Here is a 10,291-nt window from a genome sequence, read left to right on the forward strand (position 1 = left end):
GGGTACCACTTATACGTGGCCAATTTTTATTCAAGCATGCCACTATTTAGACATTTGTACAATCTTGGAATTGGCGCATGTGGCACCGTGTGACCTACTGTGTGCCCACCATTAGAAATGGGAGGATGCAGGGAGGTATATTCTAATGGTGGGCATACTACACACTTTTTCTGGCAGAGGTTTCTTCTCTTTTTTTCATTCAGCCCACAGGCTGTATACGAAAAAAAAAGAACATAGCATATACACTGTATAGCCAACAAGGATCAGTGACATACTGGTACATCACTGGACTTTGAATGGTTATACCAGGATGATGCCTACAGCTGCAGGCATCATCCTGGTATTGTTTTTTCAGCCGTCGATCGGCTTTCATGTAAAAGCAATCCTAGAGGCTAATTAGCTGCAGGGTTGCTTTTACAAGCAGTGATAGAAGATGACCCCCTTCCCCCGCTGCCTTCAACAGCCTTCTGGGGCAGTCCCGTGCCATCGGGGGAACCTGAGAATGCAGCCAGTATGTACCATGCATGTGAGGTATCGTCGTGAACATCAGATCAAGGGTAGTAATTCTAACACTAGACCTCCTCTGTAAATCTAAAATGGTAGCTTGTAAAGGCTTTTAAATCATTATGGATATTAAAAATGTATGCAGTTTGTCGCCATTGCACGGGGCATGAGAAGTTTTAAAACATGTCATGTTTGGTATCTATTTACTTGGCATTCCATCATCTTTTATATTCTACCAAATAATTGGCCAATATATTGTTTCTGTGCATTAAAAGAAAAAAAAGTGTATTTTTGTTTTAAAAAAAATGTGCGTTTGAAAAATCGCTGCACAAGTACTATGTGACATACAAAATTGCAGCACCCACCATTTTATTAATTATTATTATTAATTATTAATTATTAATATTTAGGGGCAATCAAAGAGTTGACTGGGCCTAATAATGTTTACTGTGTGTGCTGTGTGCTGTTTTTACTAAGCAATGTGCCGGTTTTTACTTTGCAGGGAGAAACAAAATAGCACATCTACTAAAAGAAAGATCCCTGTGGTATCATTGTGTGAATCAAATCTAGATATCACTTGTGAAGGAACGTCTGTCACCCCGATTGGGTGATTCTGTCAGAGAACCGCTTCTTCTCCACTGGACACAGGATCAAGGTATTATAGCCAGGCATTGCACCCAATACTACAAGAGAGTAGCTTTAGATGCCAAACCGGAACTCTTTATTGAACAGAAAACACAGGTTTTTATACACTACAGAAATAGGGGCAGTGCCTATCTCCGACTTTAGCACTGAGTTGCCACAGTTAACCCCTTACAGGCTGCAAATCGCTGAAGCTGATCCCGCTGATCACTTTGGGTTGCAAGATCAGTTAACCCCGTATAGATTGAACCTATACGGGGTTAACTGATCTTGCAACTCATAGTGATTCGTGGGATCAGCTTCAGCGGTTTGCAGTCTGTAAGGGGTTAACTGTGGCAGCTCTGTGCTAAAGTCAGAGATCAGAGATCGGATTCTTCGGTCTGAAACCGGCACATGCGAAGTTGCTTCAGGGGATACATATCTTCACGGGTCCTGGATACTCATTTTACTACTACACCGGGGGCAGCTGTCACTGTGACGGGAATCCGGGATCACCCCAGTAACTGGCCAGGACCTTCACAGAGTCCAGTAGCTCTGGTGGCATCCTGCTCCTGCACCCCCCGTGATGGTGTCACCTGGTGCGGCCCACACCCCCCTAGGGACACCACTGCCATGGGGACAGCAATGGGGTCAATTCGCTCACAGACTTGTGGTCCAGAAAGCATGGGAAAAGACATTATATCTCCTTCACAACTCACTGGGTAAATTTGCTCACTGCTAGGAGGGACGCAGGATGCAGCACAAACCACATCCTGAAATCTGGTGATGTGACAGATCAGCAGCTTCTATCCCTTACTTCTTGATGGCCTTTTCTGGTGAATCATCGCCAAATGACCACTACCGCCTAAGTGACCAAGCGGTTATGTATTTGCTAGGAAACCTTTATGATCTCTGACTATAACAGTACATCCAAGTAAAAAAGGAATACCTACTGCCCAGCAAATTGATTTTTCTGTCATCAGTCTTATAAAAAAAGACATTTTTCCTGATGAAATCTGCTTTAACTCTCCCTTAGAAAATCCATCCTAGCAAAAAAGGGAGTACACTCTGTCCAGCAAGTCTGTCATTTTTTTTAACCTCCATATAAAATATGCCTCTACCTCTTTTTGAAAGAGCAACTTATCATAAATGATTAAAAGTTGTGTTGTAAATCTACATAGGTTTTCTGTCTTCAGTCTCAGAAAAAAAGACACAGTCATTTTTTTAAATTTCCACATTAAGTCTGCTTGATCTCTCCCTCTGAAATTGCACCCTAGCAAAAAGGAGTATATATTGTCCAAAAAAAAAGTCAAATTTTCCTATCTACTGTCTCAGAAAAAAAGACACTGTTTTTTTTTTTCTTTCAAATTAAATATCTCTGCTCTCTTTCTTTAAAGTAATTGTCCTATCAAAAAGCCTGTGCTGCAAATGTGCATTTTTTCTGCCTTTAGTCTCAGAATAAGACATATTCTTCTGATATATTGTAGCTGTCTATGAACACAATTAAAGCTGTGCTGAAAATCTGTTCAGGGAGGAAACTGGATCACCTAGAGGAAAGCCATGCAGGCACAGGGAGAATATGCAAACTCCAGGAAGATGGTGCCATGGTTGGAATTAGAACCAATGACCCCACTACTGCCAGGTGGAAGTGCTAACCATTTCCCCCCGCTTCACATATATGCGGCCGTTCGGGTCACTTTTTGCATGGGCATGACTGCCCATTCATTTGAATGGACTGCCGTGCCCATGACAAGCAGGGAATAAGTCCCTGCACTTCTTTGGAAAACGTAGCCCGCATGGGATCCTCGGTTCCCAGTATGGTTGCGTTTTCCAGTGCTGGTGGTGCGCCATTAGAACTAATGGCACCTGCCCTCAGGTCCGCATTTCTCTGTGCGGGTGGTGCGGGTGGTGCGGCTGCACGGATTTTCGTGCGGATCCGCAGCGGCACCACCCACACAGATGTGAACCTAGGGTTAGCCACTGTGCTGCCCCTCCTTCTCAATGTACAATGTATGGTGTACAACATTTAATTTGTATTACATTTTGTACACCATACAGTGCGGTACTGAAAAGAATATCATGCCTTATGTTATGAAAGTAGTTTTTCCACAGTTTTGTAGTTGGCAAGAAGTTGATGGCTTTAGCTCTTTTTTACAAGTATTTACCCATTGATAGATTTTAGATCTATTTTCTCTGATCCTTCCACCACTCAATTCTGGCCTATTAAAGCCGCACAAAAAAATCTGTTGTCTTGGCAAAAAATACCTAATACAGAATTTATTTATTGCAAACCAATTATATTGCATTGCTGCCGCTGTAAGTAAGCCAATGAATAATTTAAAAGTAAACAAAATGATTAAACATGCAATTTATGTTTTGCCAGAATAGGGTGCCACCGACAGGGCTGCCGTTAGAAACCATGGGGCCCCATACAGCCAACCTGAAAGGTCCCCTCTCCCCCCAGCCCCCCAAAAAAAAAAAAAAGTTTACTATGCTTCAGTTATGAATGAACACAGTGAGTGATTGGTACTGATCACTCACTGAGTTCATTTAGGTAAGGAAGGGGCTGGTAAATGTGACATATTTAATGGTCCCTCCCCCCACTTTTCATCCTGAGGGATCCTGTTGTGTGCTTGCTGCTGCCAATGGGAAGGAGAGGAGGGAAGTCAGCAGCACTGCAGGGGTTGTGGCACACAGGGGGGCCTGGGCAGCAGGGGGAAATGTATGGTGCAAAGGGAAGGTGATGGGGGGGGCAATAACTGGAATCGATCCCCTGTATTGCTCTCTCTGCAGCCACTGAAAATCATCAGGAGGGAGAGGAGAAGAAGCCAGCTTTCAGCTGCTGCAGAGAGAGCCATACAGGGGATCAGTTCCAGTAATTGTACCCCCCCCCCCTGCAGTGCCTGGGACCCCCTGCTGTTCCTGGTCCCCGTACAGGAGGACTGGTGGTACCCTCTTATCCATGGCCCTGGTCACGAATGCAGACACATCCGTGGGGAGGATTTATTGAGTGTCCTATAATCCCCCTACAGCAACATCAGAGCCAGTCTGACATTGTGAACTAGCTTGAAGGAGGGGGGTGAAGGAATGACCACATCTGTATGCTACATTCCCTTCATTGTCCAATAAGCTGGCTGGGGGGGGCAAAGCTGCCTAAGCACGTAAAAGTTTAAGATATAAATTAGACATTTATCCAGATGAGTGAGTACTATTATCATGATTCCAGGTAAAGAAGGCCATTCAGTTATGCAGGATTTTGCAGCAGTAAAGCTATGATAAGATGGATATTTACAGCAAATAGCTGAGAGATCCTGAGATTAGGATATCTACTCAGACTTATTCTTTATATGGGATTGCTACCCGGGAGGTCTAAATATTTAAGGAAATAGTCTACATAGAATTAAAGGTTAATCCTGCTTTATTCTGACAAGCTTCATATTGTTGGATTTCATATGTATCTGTTTTATCTATTAAATAGGTTTATAATTTCTTTAATTGTATATGCTTCAAATCCCTGACAAAGGAACATTTTCAATATATCCAATATCAGTGTTATCACATTTTTTGCTTCCATGTTCTTTACTTTAAATGTGATGATTTTATATCAGCCAAACATATTCCTTGATCACAGTTTTGAAAATTTTAAGATGCTCACTGGAAACCAAAGCACTGTCTCCGAATTTATTCTTCTTGGATTGTCTGTGGATCCTTTTGTACAAATTATGCTGTTTTTCATTTTCCTCGCAATCTACATGACCACACTGTGCGTGAATGTACTTCTGATAGTTGCTGTGAGGACCGACAAACGTTTGCACACCTCAATGTACACCTTCTTGTCTAGTTTGGCTTTCTTAGAGATCTTCTACACTTCCACTGTTGTACCCAAGATGCTGTCTAACTTTCCTTTCTCTAAAAAAGAGTATTTCATTTGCTGGCTGTGCTATACAGTTTTTCTTTTTTCTGCTTTTGGGAGAAACAGAATGCATCCTTCTGGCCCTGATGTCCTATGACCGTTATGTTGCCATCTGCAACCCTCTACACTACAATATGATCATGAACACAATGGTTTGTATGCGGATGATCATCATGGCATGGTTGTCTGGCTGCATAAATTCATCTATCGATACATATTTTATATTTAGCTTAACATATTGTGGCCCCAACACCATCAACCATTTTTTCTGTGAGACTCCTTTACTGATGCAGCTTTCTTGCAGTGATGTCTCATCAGTCTACATCTTAAAACTGGTTACCTCGACAGTCTTGCTTTTTGTCCCGCTTTCACTAATTATCATCTCTTACCTTCGAATCATAATCACTATCACAACAATTCACTTGGGAAAGAACAAAGCATTTTCAACATGTGTTTCCCACCTTATGGTGGTGGTCATTTATTATGGGACATGCATATTCATGTACATTACACCTGAGAATTCAGTCCCAAAGAATGTAAACAAAATGGTGGCAGTATTTTACACAATGATAACTCCCATGCTAAACCCTTTAATCTATAGCCTAAGAAATAAAGATGTTCATAGAGCCATGAGAAAGCTGGTAGGAGTGTAACATGTTATAACCCAAGGAGAGAAGATCAATTTGATTGAGAGACATGGAATTTGCAGATATCAGTTTGTTTGTTTGTCAGTTTGTCAGTTTGTCTTTATAAAATTTTAGTTTGTCTAAAAATCTCAGAAAAACATGCATTGGACACCTAAGCATTTTATACATGTAAACCAGTGACCCAAAAACATGAAATATGATGTTTTTCTATGTATAACCAAATACATTTCTGAACACCATAGAATTGGATCTTACTTTGCAAAACCGTATGTTATTGAGACTTTCTCTTTTACTTCTTTGAGGACTGATGGGAGATCACTTGGGCACCACATACCTAATTAACAGATTATCAATGTATCTCTAACCCCTCAAGAGCTGCTGCGGTTGCTATGGGTGACGGTATAGAGATCAGCATTTCCCACTAATATTAGCAGGATCTGAAGCAGGACAATCACTAATCTCAGCCACTGTTGGACAACTGGATGACTCTTGCAGTCCACATGATTACAGCAGTCCACTATGGTTGGTACAGACAACTGCCAGGCAGGTTTGCACAAGGAAATCCCAGATGAGAAACTTCACATGTAGCGCTTCCCCCTTGAGAGCTGCTGAATTTGGGACCCCTATTTGTTGTACACCCAGGCAACACACATTTTTCCAACTTCCATTCAGAGTTAGGAGCAACCAGTCCATGGGTCTGTTTTTGTTGTTTTATTTGTTGTAAACACTTTGCATGGGGTCTAGTGGTATAAGGGATGCCAAGCTTTAAACAATAACTCTGAGGACAAACTTCTTCCTAAATTCTGTATTAATCTTGGACTTTCTACTCCCTTTGCAGTGGCATCAGTATCTTGATGGATCAGTAACACAGTTTCTGTAAGGTGCACTTGATCCTCTCTTTATATGAACCTCTGCAGACCCCAGCTAAAATTGCCCATCCTCCTGGCTATCTTTAAGAGTATGCCAGAGCAAGACATTCTAGAAAAGACTTGCAGCATTGTCCCAGAAGGACTGGTTGGGTATGGCACAAAGCAGCTCTCTCCCTTGTAGGTCCTGAGGGTGTAGAGGTACTCACACTGTCCTTGTGTCCTGTAGCTTTGGATAAAATGCTTCCAGGCCTTTAGCTGAGCTATTTTCTTTGCAAGCTAGCAGGCTGTCTTTCCTCAGTATACTGCAGGACAGTGAAGCTCCCTCTGTCAACTTCCTTCTCCCATTCTTCCAACCTCCAGTTTGGGGGCCCAGTCTGGAGGCAAAACCCTCCTTCTCCAGGAGGTAGGAGGCTGTCTCAGATCCCGACCCAGAAGTAGCTCACCTGTCACTTCCCGTGGGGGCAGAGTGAGTCGGTTGACGGATTCGAACACAGTGTTGGTGATTGAGCCGGTGGGCAGTGGGAAGGTTAGAGGCATATCATCCATGGGTGTGGGGTGTTCATTGCACACACCATGCACACACCCCGCACCCCCCTTCCTTCCCTTCCCTTCCTTCATTCCTTCCTCCATCCATTTCCTTCCTCCCTTTTCTTCCTTCTTCTATCCCCTCCCTTCATTCTTTCCTTCCTTCCCTCCCTCTCTCTCTCCCTTCCATCCTTTCACTCTCCCTTCCTCCATTTCTTTCCTTCCTTCATCCATTTCATCCCTCCCTTTTCTTCCTTCCTTCCTTTCTCCATTCCCTATTCCTTACCTTCATTCCTTCCTATATCCCCATTTTTTCCTTCCCTCCCTCCTCGTCTTTCAATCTATCATTCCTTCTTTCCCCCATTCTTCCCCTTCCTTCAATCCTTCCTTTCTCCCTTCCTCCCTCCCTTCATTCTTTCCTCCCTCCTCTCCTTTCATTTCCTTTAACCCTCCTCTCCTTCCTTTCCTCCCTTTCCTTCATTCTTTCTTCCATCCATTTCCTTCCTTCCTTTCGCCATCCATTCCCTACATCCCTTTTCTTCATTCCCTTCCCTTTCTTTCTTTTCCTTTCCTTTCCTTCCTTCCTTCCTTCCTTCCTTCCTTCCTTCCTTCCTTCCTCTTTCTTCATCCCTTCCTCCATACATTCCCTCTCTCACTTTTCTCCCTTCCTCCATTTCCTCCCTTTATTCTTCCCTTCCTTCCTTCCTTCCTTCCTTCCTTCCTCCCCTCTTTTTTTCCCTCCCCTTCCTTCTTTCCATCCTCCATTCCCTGCCTCCCTTTTCTTCCTTAACTTAATTCCTTCCTCTATCCCCCCCTCATTTATTCCTTCCCTCCCTCTTCGTCCTTCAATCATTCCTTCCTTTCTCCCTCTCCCTCCCTCCCTTCATTTCTTGCTTCCTTCATCCAATCCCTTCATTCTTTCCTCCCTCCACCTCCATTCATTTCCTTCCTTTCTTCCTTCCTCCCCTCCTTTCATTTCCTTCCTTCATCTCTCACCTCCTTCCTTCCCCCCCTTTCCATCCTTCCTTCCTTCCTTCCTTCCTTCCTTCCTTCCTTCCTTCTTCCTTCCTTCCTTCCTTCCTTCTTCCATCCATTCCCTCTCTCCCTATTCTTCCTTAATCCATTTCCTTCTATCCTTTCCTTCCTTCCTTCCTTCCTTCCTTCCTTCCTTCCTTCCTTCCTTCCTTCTTTCCTTCCATTCATTCCCTTTCTCCCTTTCCTTCCTTTATCCTTCCCTCCCTCCCTCCCTCCCTCCCTCCCTCCCTCCCTCCCTTCCTTCCTTCCTTCCTTCCCTTCCTTTCTCTATCCATTCCCTTTTTCTCCTCCTTTCTTCCTTCCTCCCTCCCTCTCTTCCCTCCTCTTCCTTCATTCCATCCTGTATGCATTTCCTTCCTTTTTTCCTTACTCATATCCATTTCCTTCCATCCTAACTTCCTTCCTTCCACACTCCCTTCCTCCCCTCCCCTTCTTTACTTCCTTCCTTTCTTCATCCATTTCCTCCCTCCATTTTCTTACTTCCTCCCTCCCCTCTTTATTTCCCTCCCCTTCCTTCATTCCTTCTTCCATTCCCTGCCTCCTTTTCTTCCTTACCTTAATTCCTTCCTCTATCCCCCCCTTCATTTATTCCCTCCCTCCTCGTCCTTCAATCATTACTTCGTTTCTCCCTCCCCTCCCTTCCTTCATTTCTTGCTTCCTTCATCCACTCCCTTCATTCTTTCCTCCCTCCACCTCCATTCATTTCCTTCCTTTCTTCCTTCCTCCCCTCCTTTCATTTCCTTCCTTAATCTCTCACCTCCTTCCTTCCCTCCCTTTCCTTCATTCCTTCCTCCATCTGTTTCCTTCCTTCCTTCCTCCATTTCCTCCCTTCTTTTTCTTCCTTCCTACCTCCCTCCCCTCTTTATTTCCCTCCCCTTCCTTCATTCCTTCCTCCATTCCCTCCCTCCCTTTTCTTCCTTACCTTAATTCTTTCCTCCATCCCCCCCTCATTTATTCCTTCCCTCCCTCCTTGTCCTTCAATCATTCCTTCCTTTCTCCCTCTCCCTCCCTCCCTTCATTTCTTGCTTCCTTCATCCACTCCCTTCATTCTTTCCTCCCTCCGCCTCCATTCATTTCCTTCCTTTCTTCCTTCCTCCCCTCCTTTCATTTCCATCCTTCATTTATCACTTCCTTCCTTCCTTCCTTCCTTCCTTCCTTCCTTCATTCCTCCATCCACTTTTCTTCCTTCCTTCCTTCCTTCCTTCCTGCCTGCCTGCCTGCCTTCCTGCCTTCCTTCCTTCTTCTATCCCCTTCCTTCCTTCCTTCCTTCCTTCTTCTATCCATTTTCCTTCCTTCCTTCATTCATTCTTCTATCCATTTCCTTCCTTCCTTCCCTTCCTTCCTTCCTCTATCCATTCCCTTTTTCTCCCTTCCTTCCCTTCCTTCCCTTCCTTATCCATTCCCTTTTCTCCTTCCTTCCTTCCTTCCTCCATCCACTTTTCTTCCTTCCTTGCTTCCCTTCCTTCCTTCCTCCATCCATTCATTCCCTTCTCTCTTTTCTTCCTTTATCCTTCTGTCAGGAATGGACTCAGCACTGGTGGTAGGACTCACCTGCCGTGTGGGCTGCAGTACCAGGGCTGACCAGTGGGTGCTCTCAGCAGCCAGAAGCTCACTTCTGCAGTCAGCCAACACCTGGGGCTGATTACAGCAGGTGTATTTAAGGAATGACCAGGCCTGTGATCTGTGCCTTGGTGTAAATGTTTCCCATGAGCCCTTGTATCCTGTTCCTGTGTACTCCGTTGCCGACCTCTGCTTGTTCCTGATCTTCTCCTGTTTAACCCCTGGCTTGCCTGACTACTCTTCCGTCTGATCCCTGGTACTGTATTTGCTCACACCCTGCTGAACCTGGCTTGTGACCTGACCATTCTTAGCTCGCTCCTCTTGTACCTCGCTGCCCGCATAATACCGACCCGGCCTGTCTGACCACGCATACCGTACCCGACCATCCATCCATCCGGCTCGGATCAGACCAGTGTATCTGTCTGCCTCTTCCAAATTAGATTCCGTTCCTGCACTCCCCTGTCAGTACTCTCTACCACCGCAGGTCGCACTCGGGGGTCGCGACCTGGTTCCAGTCTGCACCAAGTCCATCCCCACCATCAGGGGCCATGGTGAACAGCAGGCTGGGACTTAGACCCCGCGCCCTGAGGGCGTCCGTGCGGTGGGCTGCTAGAGAC

The 10,291-nt window shown here is 44.8% G+C and overlaps 1 pseudogene; it reads left to right on the plus strand.

Annotated features, from left to right (window-relative positions):
* Positions 1 to 4,660: 4,660 nt before the first annotated feature.
* On the plus strand, positions 4,661 to 5,934 carry LOC149434573 (olfactory receptor 2D2-like; annotated as a pseudogene).
* The last annotated feature ends 4,357 nt before the right edge of the window (positions 5,935 to 10,291 follow it).

The sequence above is a fragment of the Staurois parvus genome, unplaced genomic scaffold (assembly GCF_062004578.1).
Source record: "Staurois parvus isolate SC_StPar_1 unplaced genomic scaffold, SC_StPar_1.0 ptg001733l, whole genome shotgun sequence".
NCBI classification, from domain to species: Eukaryota; Metazoa; Chordata; class Amphibia; order Anura; family Ranidae; genus Staurois; species Staurois parvus.